Here is a 20,833-nt window from a genome sequence, read left to right as displayed (position 1 = left end):
ATAACATATATAATTATGTATAAACATATACATATAATATAATTATATATAAACATTTATGTATAAAATACTGACCTCTACGAAGAGGTCACAAAATATGAATAGGTGCGGTTTTTTGATATTAAAATGATGTCTTTGATAGGGTATGTGGGAAGGGGTGTAGGAAGTGAGCATTCGTAGATTTCCGGCTTATCCGGTAGAGGACGCTAACTTAGGCGATGAAAAAATCTCGGGTATTTTGATCGTTGCAATCCAATGTAATTTTCATTCCTTTTTGATGCCTGATTTCTTCCAGAAGCTTTATTAATATTGATTCATCATTACTTTTCAATATACGGTCGACACCACTTATTAGAATTACGGATAATGCGATCATTTGGGTATTTTATCACTTTTGCGAGGAAAACGGAACGGACCAATATCATGACATTGTAGTTCATAGTTATCGGGACTTCGGATGACGTTTCCCTTCACCCCGTCGAAATTTTGTGCTTCGAGAATCCTGAAGCTAAGGTTTAACCAAAATATTTTTCCCCTGTAAGTTATCGTTATCAGGCTGCGAGGCTAAGAGGTATCCCCCCCCCCTCCACCCTGTTGACAAACATTTCTGTACTTAATGTCGTAATCGGACGATAGTATTCACTGTGTTCCATATACGTGTGGAGCTGCTTTGTAATGGCCATCCTATAGAGAAGCAAATGAATGACGAAAAAAACCCTTTCTTGATCAGTTTCTTTCAATTGACCAGATTCCAATTTTTATTCTCAATAAACTTTCTAAAGTGATCATGAAATATATTGTGTGCACATTAAAAAATATATATTGTAATTACCGTTGAACATTAGACAGTTCTGTTATAACACCTCATAATGGCTGAATAACAAAAATGCAGAATTCTAGCTTAAAGTGGGGGGGGGGAAGGTCCCGTTTTAGAATGGGACAAAAAAGGAACCGATTGCACATTTTTAACCACTTATGTGAGAAAGGGGAAAACAGTTATCCCATTTTACCAACACTCGTTTACCATGAGTCCCGTTCCATCAAACGGAATGTATGATCATCGTACTTGCAAACGGGACTTTTTCGTATATAGTAATTACATCGGTTATTGTTAATAGAGACCCCGACTCCCCCGATGTGATCACATTAACTCTTTATAGGGCAAAAGACTATTAGGCACAAATTTGAATCCTTTTCTTTTGCCTTGTTATATGTCAGAAAGAAGTATATAAAACAAGATATACAGAAGACTGGATGTTGTGAAGACACACAACATCCAGTCTTCTGTATATCTTGTATTAACAAATGGAGAGCGACATTCATGTCATAAGTATATAAAATAATGTTACTCTAGAAATTTCATGAATATCATTAATATTATGCAAATCAGGGGGCGGGAAAATATTGTCCTATTATCCCACCACCTGTTTAGCTCAACATTCTACATCGGTGGTATAATAATTTCCTACTTTATATCTATATATGGAAATATCAAGTGAATGTGACAAAATTATATTTGAAATTGAAGGAATATGAAATTTCCTTAAGTAAGAAAAGGGGCAAAACAAAAACTTTACATGAAGCCACATCACATTTCCTACAAATCATATTGCTCCTTTTTTTTTGTTTGGCCTTTGTGCTGCAGAATGCACAGCAACCGTATTTATAAATTCGAATATGTGATCCTATATTTGAAAGACGCAATTTATTTTCCATCACAGGCGCGCATCAGGATTATTTCCTCTTCTTACAAATCCCATGTAAGGGTACGTAACCAGAGCGTTTTTTGCTGCAAAATGTGCTTACCAATTCATTTGCTAAAATTGAAAGGAACTGTGACTTATGGGTTTATAATAAATAGATAGAGGTCACATATAAATGAACTTGTTTTCAGTTTGACTTTCTCTTCATGGAGCTAAATTTTCCTATTACTCTATTACTTGCTGATAGATGGCTTTCGAGAGGATCTAAGCATGCAATGATAAAGGAAATTACTGCCTATAACATCTTTGCCATAACATTTGAACAAAATAAAAAGGGCTATTCATAAGGTTCACGCTTTCAATAATTCGAAATAAATCAAAACATTCATAAATTGTGACGCATTGCTGACAAAAAATAGAGAAAAATTAAGAATGAAGAATTAAAAATGTCATTATTATTTTAAAACTCTTTCTTGAGCAAAATTTTTGACGTCATCAAGAAATTTTAAATACCAAATTACACATTGGATTACAATGAAATTTGTTACATACCTGTTAAATAAGTCACTGTTTTTCTTAACAAGGATAATTTGACCGCGAACGCCACAGAACAATAATACCCAGTTTCGTACCGGTAGCGAGCGAACCATATACAAATATTTCCCACTTTTATTAAAAATCTTTCATTATAGACTGGAAATAGATATCTTATATCAATAAATGGCATCTCTCTCTATATATATAGATATATCTATGAGCAACATTCCAAACTTCATACAACTTCACCAGAAAAAATAATGAATTTCATACAATAATTACTTTAATTTTCAATAGTGGGAAATTATTATCAAGAGCTTAAAAAGGGGGTTAAGTGGCGTGGACTGTGTACAAACTTTTCTAACGATTTCAGTTTAACTGTTACATGCTTCTTGTTTACTGAATTCTATTTTTAATTTCTTTTTTTACTATATTATATTCGACTCAATCTCTTTTCGTAAATTACAATCGTACATTGAATAAAATTCAATAAAAATCGTACATTTCCTTATTTACCTAAGTTTCATTTGCAATTTAGCGAATAGATTAATTTCAAGAGAAGGTCAACAAAGAGAAGTAAAATAAGTAAACACTCCAACAGGAAATTCCATGTATAAACAGAGGAACAGGATTGAATGACATTCAAGACACTTCGAGATGACTTTGATCTTCATTTTTTCACAGGTTTTGTGTCAATAGCATAGGCGCATTCTTATTAAAATGGACTGATTTATTGCTTCAAACTCCACCTGATCGTTTAATTTTATACAATGCATCCCCATTAAACTTGTTCTGTTTATAAAGTATACTTGAATTATACAGGATGTTCTATAAGTTCTAATGCGTACATTATGTTATTCTTTAATGTATTAAATTTTTTAGGTTATCTTAGTGAGACCATGGGAGAGAGATTTATAAAATAAAAAAAGTACTTGAATTTTCAACCACCAGGTGAAAAAATAGCGCTTTTTTATTGAATTTTACACTTGGCCATGTTCCATATAGCATATATACCAAGTTTCAGTAGAATACGTCCTCCGGAACGGGTTGAAGTAGTGTCAGTATACTGACGGGTGCTACATTGATCTGAGCAGTTACTACTGAACCGCTAAGACCTACGTAGCACCCTTTCTGGTGGACGTATTCCAATAAAACTCCATATATACGTTATATGTTACCATGCGAAAATGCAAAATTCAATAACAAAAATGTCACTTTTTCACTTGGTGGTCGAAAATTGAAGTACTTTCCTTTATTTCATAAATCCCTCTCCCACCCGATTACTACTTAACCCGATTTTCTATCTATACATCCTCACCACCAGCTGACTAGGGAGACCGGCCAGCGCTTTAGACTTGGACAATTCCACTTCACCGTCTGACACAGCCGCCTTCACACGCTGATGTGACATCCGTTGAGACAGTGCAACAAACTTGGAATTTAGTTAAAGGAAACGTGTAAAAATTCAGATTTTTTAATTTTATGATACACTGAATTTTCATTCTCGAAACTGGTACAGGGTGGTTCTTGTGAACGCGATTTGAGATTATTTTTTAAATTAGAACCATACCTGTGTACGACAAACAGATGATGAGATAAAGACCAAATAAGGACTTCCGGGACACCCTATATATTTTTGACGCAATTCATTTTATTCGATCTTTCTTTTTTACGAAAGGGGTCATTCAAGTATTACGTCAGCATTGACGGGGGGGTCCGATTTGCTGACTTTTTGAAGATATGAAATATTCTAAGCTGCTGATGAAATTTTGCTGATGGGGGAATGGGGGCAAGGGGGGGGGGTCAGTGTTTTGCTGACTTTTGCTGACAAGGGAAGGGGGAGGGGGTCAAAAATGGCTGAAAAACTGCTTACGTAATACTTGAATGGCCCCAAACACCCTAAATAGCGATTTATTAAAAGTAGGAAGATTCAGCTGTGTCGTCCCCTGCGCGGCCTAGATGGCATTTATCTCAGCCACGATGATATTTATCTTCGTCACACAGGGCACGTAGCCTCAGCGGTCGCGTACTAAACTAAATGTTACATAAGGGACCATTCAAGTATTACGTAAGCAGATTTTCAGTCATTTTTGACACCCCCCCCCCTCCCCCCGTCAGCAAAATTTCGTCAGCAGCTTAGACTATTTCATATCTTCAAAAAGGGGTTAAAAATAGATTTTAACTAATTTTTTACTTTCCCCCCCCCTCCGCCGTCAGCAGAAAGCCAGCAATATTCTGACCCCCACTTCCTCCCCTTATCAGCAAAATTTCGTCAGCTCTTTCCCCCACCTCCTAACGCATATTGGAATCAGAGACATACGCGGGGAATAGGGGGTGCACGAGCCACCTACGCCTCCCCCCAGACATTCAAAAATTCTTTTTGATGCAAAATTTCAAAATTCAAAATTTCATTTTTGATGCAAAAAAATAGTTAAAAAAATTAAAACAACTAAAGAAAATAGTTTCATACGTTCTTATCAGGGGCGTACACAAGATTGACCTTTCGAAGGGGGGGCTACAAAGTTTTTTTCCGAGAAATTATTTTGAGTTGCTACTCTTCAAAAAGCATTTAAATTGATAGAAATTGTTAAAATATCACATAAAAGGTAATTCTTTCCATACATTAATTTTTTGGCGAAATATTAATTTTTTTCTCATTTTTGACCGTCTTGGGGGGGGGGCACTTCTGCGTACACCTGGTTGTTATAGTCACTTATGCTAATTTTAGTGTTATTTGAATTCTAAAAACTTGGAATTTCTCTTTAAGAAATTCATTTCGACCCACCCTTAAGACCTTCGCGCTCCCTCCCCTGAAGGTCAATCCTGCGGATGCCTGACTGATAGTGCTGTTCGAAAATAAAAGATAGTGAATCTGACCAAATCATCTGGCACTTCTGTTGTGAGCATTGGTATAAATGCACGGGAATTATTTTTCACATGATTATGGGCAGAACACACTATATTTTTAGCTTGCGTGTTTTAAGTTTATAAATCACTGGTTTAAGTTGAGAGTTAATTAAAGGAGAGATTGCCGTCGCTAGTTCGGACAAAGTACGGGGGGAGCATTGAGCTCTCGTCTTCTTCATCATGGGTTCTCTAAATTCCGCGGATTTTGATCAGTGAATGGCAAGATGGCTGCTATAAAGAAAAAAAGCCTTATCAATGGGGGGAGGAGGATGTTAGTTCAGGTGCCCGCAAACTAGAGGAAAGGTTTTTTTCTAGTTTTTGACCTTCTCAATAAATATGCCATTAAGAATATTTCATATTTTTTTAAGGGTGGTCGATGACGTAAGCATCATTACCCCCCTTCCCACTTCTCCCTTTGTCATCAAAAAGTCAGCAAACCCGAAATACCCATTCCCCCCCAGCATCGGTGCTGATGTAATACTCGAATGGCCCTTATCTGGTTGAATAGCGTATTTGTTATCTATGCTTTTCCAGAAACCCCAATAATATTAAACATATTAATAAAATAACATTAAAACGTCATTTCCCAAGTTTTCGAGATTTGCATATTTATGTTTCTGGCATAAGGGAGACGATACGTGCATGCATATTAAACATATTTTATTATTGCTTTTCACTCGATTTGACAATCATTTATCAATCTTCATTTTATACATTATGTATTCCCAAAAAATGATTTCTGTTAATCCTCTTAGCGGCACTGACGAGATATCTCGCCCCCTAAAAAGCCTCTTATTTTAGCATTGGCAAGCCATTTTGTAGTTTATTTCTCAAAAAGGAAATATTTTTCCCTTATACCACTGTAAATATTTGTAAATTATAAGTTATGCTATAGATCTCGGGATGATGCAAACATTGTACTATCACGACGGGGAAAAAACTTGGTCTACTTGAATTTGACCTAGTATCGCAAGTAGCGATTTCGTCAAGCCTGCCATGCGCCGGATCCCCAGAACCAGGTGTATGCCACCAGGAGCGGGTCAGGTTTTGCCATGCATTTTCCTAAATCCGTTATTTTGCACCTGCGGATAATCGGAAGAAAGTCTACTTCAAAAAATATATATATACAGGTTGGGAAAAAAGGTCTAGAAATTTTAAATACAAATAAAAACCGGAAAAATAACAGAAAAAATGGTTTGCAGGGTTAGCGTCGCTAGGTCACGGAATTTTTTTTTAAGACGGGATGAAGATAACTCAAAAACAGCCGATAGGTAGCGCTGGTACGGGCGATTTCGGTAGAAATATGCAAATGACACGGTTATAAGAGCTTGCGCTCCTAATCCACAACCAGTTCACCGTTGTAAACCGTGTATGTGGATCTGCTGCATTCTGCTGTTCCTGGGTTTGTGACTCGCCTGCAATGTATTATCCCCTGTGGGTGTGGACATGTGGAACACATACTGCTGTAATAAATGATTTGGAGACATTCTGTTCGTTATTTACGTATCTTTTCTTTGACGTGTGTATCGTCAACGCCACCTATCGGCTGTTTTTTTAGTTTTTTTTTTCCTTGTCCTAAAAAAATTCCCGCGACATAGCGGGAATCCTAACCCTGTAAACCGTTTTTTATTTCGGTTATTTTTTCCGGTTTTTATTAAGTTTTATAGTTTCTACGGACTTTTTGCCCACCCTGTATAGCATCCTCATAGTTTCAGATATTAGTTGTCTCAAAGAATTAATTTCGTGAGAATTAACGGAAAATAGCAAGTTTTTGAGATATGCTTTATAGAGTTTTTTCATGTCTTAAACATTTCCGTGACATACTGATGCTAACCCTGCAAACCGTTGTTTCTTTCGGTTACTTTTCCATGTTTTATGAGTTTTTAAATTTTCTACGGAATTTTTGCCCTCCCTGTACATGACATTTTGAAGGGGGCAACTGTGATGTCAACTGTGCCGCTTAAAAGGTTAATATAGCGGTGTATAGTCCCTTTCCAGAAAATAATGGCGAACCGTTCTGCCTAGAGGCGCACATCCAATTAAGAAAAGATATCCAAATAACGTGTAGACCTCACATACACGGGTCTTGTTAGTGCTAATGCGGCCTTTATCTCATCAACCGTTCGTCGTAAAAGCATGATTCAAGTTTAAAAAATGCTCAAAAGACATTCATAAAATACCCTGTACCAATTTCGAAAGTGAAGATACAGTGTGTCACAAAGTAAAAAATTCTGATTTTTTTTTTTTATACGATCCCCCTTATTTTCTAACTTTTAGTTAGAAAGTTGTTGTCCTGTATCTCCTGAGGCCAACGGAAAAAATCCATGTTTCTCAGCGCAACATTCGCCGAGATATTTGAATTCAAAAACCGAAGGAAATGTACCAGAGACCAGTAAAAACGAACGCAAAACGCTTCTTTTCCTTATTTATCCAAACTTTTCTACGATTTTTGAATTCGAATATCTCAGCGAATATTTCAATTAAAAACATGGAATCTCGTTGTTGGACTCGGAAAATAAATGGCAACAACATTTTAATTGGAAGTAAGAGGACAAGTGGGCTACATAAAAATGCGGATTTATTTTGTGACTCGCTATATTTCCACACTCAAAGCTGGTACAAGGTAAATTTTGAACGGACGGTTGATGAGATAAAGGCCACATTAGCACTTACAGGACACCCTGTATACGTCTTTCATCAAATCAAATCAAATTTATTCATTTCCAACATACAGAGATTTAGATTAGTTTAAAAAAACGTATTTATCATCCAGAGGCTGTGATGCCATGATTGAAAATTTACATGATAATTAATTAATAAAATATATAAAGCATACGAAATGAACAGAAACATAAAACAAAAAAAGAGACACATATACAACATAAAAGAGACAAAATTATCACTGTCAAATAAAAAAATACGTAAAGATAAAAAATCAAGAACGAAAAAGCATACACAACACAAAAAAGACAAAGTTCTTAATGCATGGTGAGAAATGTAAAATAAAACAAAACATTAGATAAAAAATATATGAAAACAAAAAAGAAACTCGCACATACATAGACACAAACACAAAAAAATTTTTTAATTGAAAAAATACACATAATGGCAAAGCTAAATTGAATAAATTTTATTGCTCCTCCTAAATGGCAAAATAAGAGTCTACATCGTCTATTGAAATTAATGATTTGAATAATGATTTTTTAAATGCCGCGTGTGTGGGTATATTTTGTATTTCTAGTGGTAGTGAATTATACAATTTCGGAGCTAAATAATAATAATATTTACGAAAAATTTCTTTCCTAAAGTAGGAATACGGAAAATCACATGAGGTCTTCGATCAGAAACATTATCTTTTAAGCCTTTATTACGGTTTAAGAAAAGAATAATACGAAAAAGAGCATTATAGCGTAAAGGAAGTAGATTAAGATTTCTAAAAATTATAGAAGAATGAGACTGACCCCGATTCAAAATTCATATTGGAAGGAGTTGTATAGTAATTGGAATTAAAAAAAAAATCTTCATATATGGACACCCTGTGCTTAAAAACCAAATTATAAAGTTGTTGCCTTGTTTCTCCTGATCCCATCGAAAAGTTCCGGTTTCAAAGTGCTCAACGAATATTGATTCGTTGTGATATTTGAGTTTAAAAATTCGGAAAGAACTTGGGAAATAACCACGTAAATTAGGGGAATGAGCGTTTTCCGCGACTTTATTTGGTCTTTTCCCACATTTTTTTTCCACGTTTTTGAATTCAAATATCTCCGCAAACACTGTACTTAGAAAAGTAGATTTTTTATCGGTCTCACAGACGGGGCAACACCTTCATAACTGGATTTCTTTTAGTACAGGGTGAACAAATATAAAGTTCATTTTCAATAACTACACAAGCCCTTGCAAAACCAATGACGTATTTGGAAGTATACCTGTAAGATCAACTGTTCGCCAGTGGTGGCAAGGGCACTGGGCTACATATACACCCCTGTACATTTAAATTTTACTCATTTTTGAAGTATTTCATCAGAACTTTTTTGTGAAACATCCTAATGTCTTTTAAAATGTGGAAGATTTAAAATATCAAAGAGGAAGAAATATAAAAATTGATTACAGAAAATAATGGAGTTTTATAATATATACACATATATGTAAAAAAATAATGATAGAAAATGTTTTTAAATGGATAATTTTTTAAACACCATTTTTACTATCATTATTATTACCCATTTCATAAAATTCATGTTAAACAAATTTACATCATATTCAATCATTAGAAAATATCACCATGCTCTCAAGAAATGGTGTCTATGTGTATTATAAGCAAAGCGGGAGCTCTCCCTCCCTCCCTCCCCTTCTCTCCCTTTACCTCTCCCCCCCTTCCCCTCTCTCCCCCCCCCTTCTCTCCCCTCACCCCTCCCTTTCCCTCTCCCCTTCCCCTCCTCCCCCCTCTCCCCTCTCTCTCAGTTCTGCAACATTCATGTAAAACAAATTCGCATCATATTCTCTGGCTCAAACTGGCCTTTTATCACGCTGTATAAAAACTACTGTTTTGAAAGTTATATTCAAATTGAATGTATATGCAAGCTTATACATACATGATATATGAGGGGAAAAAACCTAAATAAAATTTATTTTCAAATATTTGCTATTATTATCAGATTTCCAACGTTTAATGGAAACAAATTTCAATCATTTTTATTATTTCAAAAGATTATTATACACTTTTAAGAAAATGATTTGTGTGTAGTGTATATTATATCCACAGGGTATATTCAAAAGTATTCAGATGATAATACGCAAATACCCTTGTGTGAAAAATCTCAGAAATAATGAATATAAAATATGTTCCCACCCACGCACATGAAAGTCTCAAAGCAACTTTTGTTTACTTTCATTTCAATACTCCCTTAACTTTGTTTTTCTATTTTCCTCTAGTGAATAAAAACGAATTCTTGCAGATAGTTGGTACTTGCCTTCTTCACTTTTTTTTTGTACTTTCGAATCTATTACTTTCTTCCTTTATTTTTTCACCGTGAGTTTCTGGAAAATTCGGGATACAGCGCTTTGTAGAGGGCGCATCAGTTCAATTTTCTACAACGGTATACCTTTTGCCTCCTTTTCGAATCCTCAAAAGAGGAATCGTTTACTCATTGACTTGTTTCCGCCGGCTTCTGATCCATTCTCCACATTAAAGTTCTTCAAGGTATCGGCGCTGCTGCTGCTGCTGCTCCACAATCGATGTCCACCTGTTTCTCTGGAACTTTATCATGTTCGTTGCCGTAGTGGAAGGATGGTTATATACCGTGTCGTAGATTCCTAAAGTTTTCGTAAGTATTTTAAATAAAGTTTTGTGGTTTGTTTTGTTCGTGAAATAAAACGTTTTGCCGGAGATAAAGCACACAGCATGCCACAAAACGGAAACTTCACAGGCAGAGCAGTTTAAATGTTCACTTTGTCTATTTTTGAGTCTGCCATTCTTTCTATACAGCTTCGCTTGTTTTGTAAAGTGAATAGCGCTGTATCCTTTTCAAAACTGAACCAAAACTAATCATTCAAAAAAGAAAGGGTTAGTTTAATGTTTAGTAAATGTAAAAGTACCCTTTAAAAAGAAAAAAAATGATAATTTCTTATTTAATTAATTAATTTGGGTCGATATGTTTACTACGACCATTTGAGTTAGATACCCCTGTTTCCGCCAAGTCATAACTTGAAAAAAAAAATCATTAAAACCATTAAAAACATTTAAAACTGAAAGTACACGTATGTGTGCTTCTGGAGCGAAGAGGATATTTATTGAAAGAGGACTTAGTGTTCTATACGTCTGATACGTCTGTTTGATGTTATGAAAGTTATGAAAGCACAGAGAATTAATAGCGTTGTTCCAATATATTTACAAAAATGGAGATAGTGCCGTTTACCTCTGGCATACAGAAATATGATGATGAAATATTTTTATTATAGAAATTATAGTTATTATTTTTTATTCATTGAGTGATGCTTATGAAAATAATTTTATGAATATATTATACAAATAAATATATGAATTTGTGTGTGTGTGATACACGAATACTTAACACCAATTTATTTATTTTTTATTTTTTTTAGACATTTTTATAACCATATATTTCAAAGATAAAAGGTTTTTGTTATAGAAGTTTTATATATTTTTTCATTCATTGCTGAACGTGATAATTATAGAAATTATTATTTTTGTGATTATGAAATCTATGAAATCCCTCACACACATAAAGGCCACTCTTGTTTTGCGGACAAATAAAATATCCCTGGGAGAAATTTGTAACATGTCCTACTAAAGAACAACTTCCGTCTCTTTTTCATCGGGGGTTGAAATAGCTATACGGACACACACACATATAACCTACTTTTTCCAAACCGCCTGAAATAAGTGATAGGATATGAAAGAAGATGCAATTTTAGAGGTAAATGCAATTATTGGGTCTATACGCAGGTGTAGAAAATGTAACATAAACGTTTCGAATTCAATTGACGCGTTGAATGCAAGTTTAGCGCATATAATTTATATGATCTCATAAATTCAAAATACATTTCATATTCAATAAATAAATATAAAATTTGTGCAATAAAACACCAGTTTCATAACGTCGAACTAATGTTATTGAAATTGCGATTATTTCCGAATGAATTAAATATTTCACAGTAAAACCCCCTCTTAAGGACACCCCTCAGATGCACCCATCCTTAACGGCCAAATAATAAAATTCTCTTATATAGTAAAAGTATACATTTCTAACCCCTGATTAACAATCACTCCCCTCTTTTACAAACGAAGTTTTTTTTCCCCGCCGGTGACCGCAAAAGCGAGGTTTTACACTATTATGTTAAATGTATCCGATAAGCATTTAATATTTTCGTAACGATATCAATTAGTCTTTCATCATGCATAATTATTGAATTTTCGAACGTTTTTCAACAGTTTCATAATGCGACATAAATGCATTAATGTCAAAGAATACCAACTGAATTATTGTTTTTTTTTAATTATTGCATTATATTTTCCATATTCAAAAATTTGCGCTCATATATTCGAATTTCCTGAATATTTCCTTCCATTATCAATATGCATAAATATTTTTAATATTTATAATAAATTTATATATTTTTTTTTAAATCGCTGTAAATTATTTTTACCGACTATATTTTTTGTGATTTTTCCTGGATTATAACACGTCCTTTTTCAATTGATCCACTCGATAGAAAATAGCATAAGCTTGACGTCGACGCCTACGCTAAGTGCCCGGGAAATTTTGTGACGCAAACAAAGCCTAGAGAAATGAAATATTTGCTTTAGTTTACGGCTCAGGATTAGCACATCCTTTTTTTCTTAGATCAACTTTGATGCGAAAATTATTTTATTTTCTGATAACTAATTAGGTGTTTTAAATATACAAGATACAGAGTCCCGCATAAACGTGAAATAAGAAAATTTTGGTTCTAGAGTGAATGTTCGATGCTTATTATGATCTGATGGATGTAGGAGGAATCTGAAACCTGCATGGTTTACCGCTTATCATATAAGAGCGTGGTATCTCGTAGTTGAAGTAGCTAGAAGAAGTGCAGTAGCCGCCGCTTATACGAATTACGTTTAGTTCAGCAATTTTGATTTTTATAAGCAAGCGATTGAATCTTATATAGAATCCGGAAATTTTTTGCGGTTACTCTTCTAGTTACCGTTGAAGTGCGCAAAGGGTAGTGGGGGTTTGGGAGGCTGGCATTCAGGCGACATTATGAAGTTTTTAAATTAAAAACCGAAGAAAAAAACCTTATTAATTTCTTATTGAATGAACTTATCAGTGACTTCTTTGACAAAAGACCAGTGTTGTTTTTTTTCTTACCATAAACCTCTTGCGAATAAGTCATTCATGGAAGGAAGCTCACTTTACTACAAAGCTGTAATCTTTACCGTTTGGGGGGGGGGGCGGCAACAGTCAATATGGGATGGTTTTATTACGTGTGACAATAAGGGGTCCTCCAAAATCCGTGTGTATAATCAAAAATATTCTACAACTTCTCACTACTGAGATGAACGGTGGCAGTTTTTGAAAGAGAAAAAAAAACTTATTTTGATTCTCTTAAGTGGAAATATGATTCTTATAACGATGATTTTCCTATGTTGAAACAGCGTTTGGTTTTCGTTTTGCCGATTTGATTCTTATAAGCGGTGGCTACTGTACTTCAAAAAAGTTCTTTACAGTTTATCTCTCCTCTTTTCTTTCCGTTTCGTCATCGCGATTTTGCGCTGGTAACGGAATTCGTTTCCAAAACCGTTCGTGTGAGCATCTTTTACTTTTTACGTTGCGTTATATTTTTTTCTTTTCTCCCTGGCTCTCACCTCCAGTGTTAGCGATATAATAATCAGTACAGTAAAACCCCTTTTAACGGTCACCCTTGTTTTACGGCCACATAAAAATATCCCGTCAAAATTCTATTTAAACAATGTATTTCCAACCCCTGCTTCACGGTTGCCCTTAGCTACGGTCACGGAGACTATTTTCGTCATTCGTTCTATTGAACTAAAATTCCTTCACGGACACAAACAGTTGAAATTTTGGTTCCAATTATGCTCACTAGATGGCAGCACGTTTATAATATTTGATACACTTTATGGCTAAAATTTCGGCTTGTTAATGTTAGTCAGCTCTAGTGTCAATTTAGAATACTCCCACAGATGATAATGTGAGAATAGATCATTCCACGGAAATATCCAGACATCATTTAAGAAATTAGCAATATTAGAGTCATCTGAAGAAGAAGACTATATGAAAGAAGTAGAGTGTGAGTAGCAAGAAAGTAGTGTCAAAAACTATTCAGGTGTCTATTTTAAAGTACTGGTCGAATTAAATTAATATTTTTCGTAAACACAATGGTGGAAAGACATCTCGCAGCTTGAATAATATTTTGAAGGAGTTGAAATACTTGACTCGTAAGAATCTCATCGATTTAACAGTTTTTTCAATAGATTCAGTCTGGAAATTTTGTATAATATTTCTTCAAAAAATTTAATTGCCTATCTGTGCTATAATTATGTGCTTTCATGTTTTTAAACGACATGACGTATTATATTGTCACGTGATTTCATTCATTTTCAAATAAAGAACCATTTAAATTATTGTGTTGTGAATACTGTGTGTTGCACTTTGAATAGGATTTCCCCCCGGATATGGTCACCCCATCTTTCACGGACGAATTTTTTGGTCCCGCAAATGTCCGTAAAACAGGGTTTTTGCTGTATTCTAGAGTAAAGATCATCTGACAAGAGAAACGTTGAGGGCACGGTTCGATGAGGAAAAAAAAATAAAGTCTGGAAAAGAGTACAGAAAATATCAGGAGAAAACAGTAGGACTTTTCGTATCCGAACACCCATAATCCGGATGGATCCGTTATATGGACACAGAAAAATGAACAAAATTGAATTTATAATACGGAAGATTCCGTAATCCGGAATCACCTGGGTCCCAAGAAGTCAGGATTTGGGAGGTCCTACTGTATATATAGGCAGTGTATAAGATCGCATAAGCTATAGCTCCTTGAAATATCAGGCTGAGTCATTCGCCATTTTCGAACAAGAGTGTGACGTCAGTATTTCCGCTAAAGCCGATTCCTGAGGCGTATAGATTACCGGTCGGAATCATCATCCTCCATCTAGGAGTGGCAAAACCGGTTTTTGTCAAAGTGACGTCTAATCACTAAAAAAATTCAGATGGGAACAGCGGTTGGCTATAGTGATAATACTGACGCCACATTTCGCTTCCTACACTGCTCTTTTTCTTCTTTTGATAAGGCCTTACTTGGAGCGGCACACCAGTTTTTTCGTTCACAGATTTAGCACTTACAGTATAAGAAAGTCAGCTCTGTTATACTGCATAGGCGTCTTTGTGTAGGCCGGTGTTTCCAAACATTTTTTTTGATATCGCGGACCCCAGTGATGAAAGTCAATGGACGGACCCCCCGTAGCGAAGGTCAATTTCAGCGCCCCACATGAAATTCTAAACGGTCTGTTTTTTATAATTCGCATATCATAAAAAACTGAAGTAAATACACCAATCGAAATTTAACAGCATGAAATGTGCAATGGTAATAAATGGAAATGATCCCACGGAGCCTTGAAATAATCCACGAGTACTTTGTAAAGTACTCGAGGTCCATGAATACTTTACAAAGTACACTCGGAGATCGCGGGCCACAGGTGGAAAAACAGTTGTGCGGATGAATGAAGGCGAATGCGGTTAAGTAGGTTTATCAACTTCTTATGCTCAACCACTGATCTTTTTCCCCCTTTAAATATTAAAAAAAAGATACTGATTTCGTAGATACATTTTTCTGGTACCTCAACCGTATACCACCCAAGTTTGTTGCCAAAAAACAGTACGTAAACTAGTTTAACACTTTTCACAAGAGCTGTCTGCCCATATAGCGGTCAAAATGATGTGCTTTCCCTAATCAGTGCAAATAAATACGATACGTCTTCGAAACTAGTCGTGCCTTTGCAGATCAGAAAAAACTCATTAGCGTACCTTATAAATGGCGGTGGCGCTTCCGTGAAACGAGGTATTTTCTAGGTTATGCTTAACGAGGCCCGTCATTTAGGGGGCTTTTGAAAATACTCTAAAAATGGTATATATATATACAAATATATATATATACATACATTGAGTACATGTGTTTTGCCCCCTGGAAAAAGTTGAAATGACGGCCCTGTGCTTAACCCACTCGGGTACGAGAGTAAGTTTTTCGATATCCTCTCGGGATAGCCACTATTCTATTCCAACATAGCACACTCTATTCTATTCCCCTGGTGTAGTTCTGAAAGGTATCCCAGCAGTCGAGATTAACTGATAAATAAAAAATAAATTCCCACACAATTGCACTTACCGTTTTGGCAGTATGGCTCTGGGCAATACGTTATGTAAGGCGGCATTCACCTGGATATCATCTGACACTTATATCGATGGCGAAGTGACACTTATAGGCGATTCACTCGCTATCGTCTTGTATCATCATTGATGTCCAGATCGAAACAGACGTCATCCGAACAAAACAAAAAAAAAAAAAAAAAAAAAATACTGCGCAGATTCAGGCTGAAAAATTTTTCTCACATGAGCCTATTTATATACGAGATGCGAAATGTCGAAGCTCGACAGAATCTTCGTGTGTTTGATATACAGTCGGAAAGCATTTCAGAAAGTTATACTTCAGGAAAGAATGAAGATATCATGCGATGAAATAAGCGCAGACACTTTCTTTCTTTCAATTCTGCCACAACTCCGGCCTATCGCTGTGGGCAATTTACTACAGATTGTATTGTGCCGTATGTGTGTATGCAGGTACCTAGCAATCTCTGAGTGCATATCTAGTGTCGTGTTTGGAATTTCAGTGGCTGCTATCTATGATTGAAGTGTAATGATTGAATATTTGTACCGTTGTATACCTGTATACCTCTCTGTGGGGAGACTTTTTAACGGGGAGTTCGGCTCGCATTCGCGCAACCACAGAAAACCTACTTCAGCTGCCACCACCATTCCGGTGACAGTGGGGTTTGAAGTACACGGACACTGATAATATAACTTATTGTTTTATTTAGGAACAAGAAGTTTAGTTACAATTTATATCTACTAGATGGCACTACACCAGCATTGATAAACCAAACTTTATGAAAATGTTATGGAACAAATCTACGAAAATTTATGTTATGACCTTTGGGAATTCTTTTTTTAATTTTTGATACAGGTGTTGCGCTATCTGGTGTGCGTGAACATGATTTAAATTTTTTTTCTTTTCTTTTCAAATGAAACCGAATTTTAGAGGGCGTATTATGGTTAGGAAGAGTAGATAAACTTTGCCAAATAATACTTAAAAATCACCAACGAATGAGGCAAATACATGGAAAATGCAAAACTTCCGATGCATTTCGACACACAATGGGTGTAGTATTCAGAGGAAAATATATACCGTATATACTCGTGTATAAGCCGACTCGTATATAAGCCGACCCCCTCACTTCAGGACCACCAAAACCGCAATAAATTGAAAACCCGTGTATAAGCCGACCCCAAAAAAATCTGTGCATTTTAGGGAAAAAAATTCTTATATTTTTATGCAAAATGAATAGCTTCCGGAAATTTACAATAGAAAATGATTCAAACTTTTTAATCCATTTCTTTTGAGTCTCCAAGCTCATCGTAATCGATCATATCATCATAGGGGGTGCGGCATCTTCGTTTTTATCCTCATCTGCGCTGGCATCGCCATTGTCACTTTCAGAGGATATCATCTTCTGTTCCGTCCATCGCATTGCTGATGCAACACTTTTTGAAGGATCGGATGATAATTTCGGTGGTAACAGAATTCCACGCCTCGTGTACCCATTGGCACACTAGGCCAATGTCAGGTTTCTTCCAGGCACCACCTTTTTGCAGTTGCTTTATCATCGGGACTCATCCATTCGATCCAGAAATTTCTCAGTCTTTGAGAGGCTGTTGATGCTCATATCTAAAGGCTTCACAATCGACGTTAGCCCACCTGGTATAAAAGCTAATGATATTTTCGATTTCTTTGCCTCGGCTTTGACATTATCGGTTCTGTGGGGTTTGAACGTTTGAACGTATCCCATACCAATAATGCCGGTTTCTCGAACACTGCTCCGGGCCTTTTGTTCCATATTTCCTGGATCCATTGTAGAATACCCTTTTCATCCATCCAGCCCTTTTCCTGGGCTTTCGCGATCTTTCTTAATCGCATTTGTCACATTAATGTAACATACTTATCAATTTCAGATGTCACATACGCAATTGTGGTGATTTCTTTTTCTCACTGTATAAATTTTTTTTATAACCTCCTCAGGGATTTTCGCCCTGGCTTAAAGGATTATGTACGTTTTGAGATAGAATATGGTGAATATGAACTTTGGGTGACTTTTATCATAAATCAGCACTTAAAGTTGAACTTCCAGGCTTCCAGGAGAAATATCCTATGGGAAAAGTGTGATTAATTACATAAAATTTAGCAGTAAAATTATAGAAAAAAATATATCTAAAGATGAATATTGCCTGCACCATCTTGGGTGAAACACTTTGTTCAAAGTGTTCACAAAAATAAATAAATGAATGAAAATCTGAAAGGAATGCATATTTGCTGAGAGAGAGAGAGAAAGAGGAAGAATTTTCTTCCTTTTGAAAATCACAACTGGAGGCAATTTCTTTCCATCGGCCATGCACGATAGCACGACCGTAAATCGTGTTTTTTAGGGCCCAGTTGTTCTAACAAAGATGTTTTTTTTTCCCCGAGTTCATCAACAGTTCTATTGCTTGAAAAATCGAAAGTAACTGGAGTTTCGTCCATATTACCGATTTGTGACAGTTCAAATCCATGTCTTTTTCGCAGTTCAATTATGAACTTCTGGAAAGATTCAATTCTGCTTTCCAATTTTTCTGAGAGTTTTTGTGCGATCTTTGTTCGCTGGCGTAAGCACAGGTCGAAACGGTTCATGAAACGAGTACACCAACCTGAGGATGCATAGAACTTTTCTGGATTTGTGTCTTTGAATTTAACACTCTCAGCTAGTTTCGATGCTTTCGGACGAATGGCTGTCCTTGCCACGATTGTACCTTTGAGTCTGAGGTGTAGCACCCATTCGTTCAATTCCTTTTCAAGTTCAGGGAACACCGATACTTTTCCTCGAAGAGTGTTTTTTGTCTTTCGCATGGCTGAAACTTTCTCTTTCATTTTCCGCCATTCTCTCACTTGTTTCTCATTGACGTTATATGTCCGAGCTGCAGCACAGTTATTGTTTTCTTCCGCGAATTTGATAACTTTCAGTATGAAAGACGCATCATACGGGAACATTTTTGCTTTCCCCATTTTTGATCGTTGATACTTACTGATACAACACTAGATCAATGATTTTTCTGTGGGTGATCACGACTTGTACTGCCCGGGAAAAAAATTACCACGTGGATTTAAACTGGAAAGTACTAACACTACTAACACAACCGCCATATATAGCTACAAAAATCACTCTGATGATTTGCAACACCATCTATCGCTACTAATCATTAGCGCCATCTATAGTTACAAAAATGACTACTGATTGCGGGGGTCGATATTTTCTCGTCAAAAACTGACCCGTGTATAAGCCGACCCCCCCACTTGAGGAACGAATTTTTCCACAAAAAAACTCGGCTTATACACGATTATATACGGTAACTTCTTATCACAATGAGCAAGGATTCCACTTAGGTTGGACAACAAATCTCAATTCCTTCTCGGTTGCTCAGGGGAAAGCAGTACGCCTGTTTACTTCAAACGTCGCGGCCAGAAACTGAGCAACGGGGAGTTGCTCAGTTTCAAGTTGCAAGACTTGATAACCAACCCAAGTGAGATCCTCGGTTAGCGTGATTAGTGGGTATGTATTTCTTCCTCTGAAGAGACGGCACTCACTGCGTGTCGAAATGCATTAAGAGTTTTGTGATCTTCGTGTATTTGCCTTATTTGCTGCTGATTTCTACGTAGTATGGTTGTTTGCACATATTCATCACGATCTGTGTACTCCAGATGCGTATCTAGATGCGTGATTCATGCGTGAAAAGTCCATTTACTCCACCGAATTTCGTTGAGGAGTGAAAATGCTTCGTCAAATTTTAAGTATTGTTTTAATAGCTATTTCTCACTGATAAAAAGAAAAAAAACCTCTTTTTACTGAAAAAGCCCTTAAAATTTCTGAGAGGAGCGAAATTACTGTTCAAAATTATATTTCTAGATAGCACTGTCATATAAAGGAATACATAAACTTGCGTCACCCCATATTTACGTCATCGCCTTCTAAAAATGACTTTTTTCTCAATTAGACGCATTTTGGGCAAAGCTTGAGGGCTTTTCACGTCACTTCACAACTAAATTTCGTTATAAAGGAACTCCATGTTTTTTGCATTCTTCCTATGTAAACTTATCTGGGGATTAAAAAGGTTCGTTAAAACGAGATTTTCGCTATAACCGTATTCGTTAAAACGGGATTCAACTGTACTGTCAAAGGTAGTGGTTCCCAATCGGGGGTTCCTAGACGCTCGTGTCCACGGTCTTTTTACTGGGGGAAGTCCATGGACCAATTGTAGAATTATTAAAAAAACAAAAACTTATTCTAAAAAAGTGGAAATAAAATAATATAAACATATTGCTTTAAAAATATAATAAAGAGAAAAGTTTTAATTAAATTAACACGCAAAAGCACCGTTGCAACATTGTTAGACTGCGTCGTGTGATTGTTATGAGTACAAAATTACAAGTACGAAAATTGCACTTGCGGCATAAGATATTGATAAGGATATGACATGTTGTTTTATAGTTCTTTTGCAGTCTAGCAGATTGCATTGCTCTCGCATCACATTTACTAAGTACTGGACAAAATGTCCTTCTTTGTTCTAGAACATTCTTGTTAATAGATGACTGCAGTTTTTGCTAGAAATGTGGGTCCATGGCCGAAGATTTCCGTCCACGACTAAAAATATTTGGAAACCGCTGGTCGGAGGATTATGTAGAACTGGTTTGAGATTACAATTTATTTGTCCCGCTGTTCAGAAGTGCTCCAACTCATATTCATTTCATATGCATGACATTCATATGACCTTCATATTCATGCTTTCCGTTTCCCGTAAGCC

The 20,833-nt window shown here is 36.0% G+C and overlaps 1 protein-coding gene across 1 annotated transcript in view; it reads left to right on the top strand.

The window, feature by feature from the left end:
* Window positions 1–10,364: 10,364 nt before the first annotated feature.
* LOC149082602 (gonadotropin-releasing hormone II receptor-like) overlaps window positions 10,365–20,833 on the top strand; it is a 95,256-nt gene continuing 84,787 nt past the window's right edge. Inside the window, exon 1 of the mRNA XM_089235869.1 lies at window positions 10,365–10,471. The gene's annotated coding sequence lies outside the window, so the exon portion shown is untranslated. The remainder of the gene's footprint in view (window positions 10,472–20,833) is intronic.

The sequence above is a fragment of the Pholcus phalangioides genome, unplaced genomic scaffold (assembly GCF_987345545.1).
Source record: "Pholcus phalangioides strain wild (caught in Gottingen) unplaced genomic scaffold, Ppha-v1.0 ptg000009l_1, whole genome shotgun sequence".
Lineage (NCBI taxonomy): Eukaryota > Metazoa > Arthropoda > Arachnida > Araneae > Pholcidae > Pholcus > Pholcus phalangioides.
This window is presented reverse-complemented; position numbering and strand designations above follow the sequence as displayed.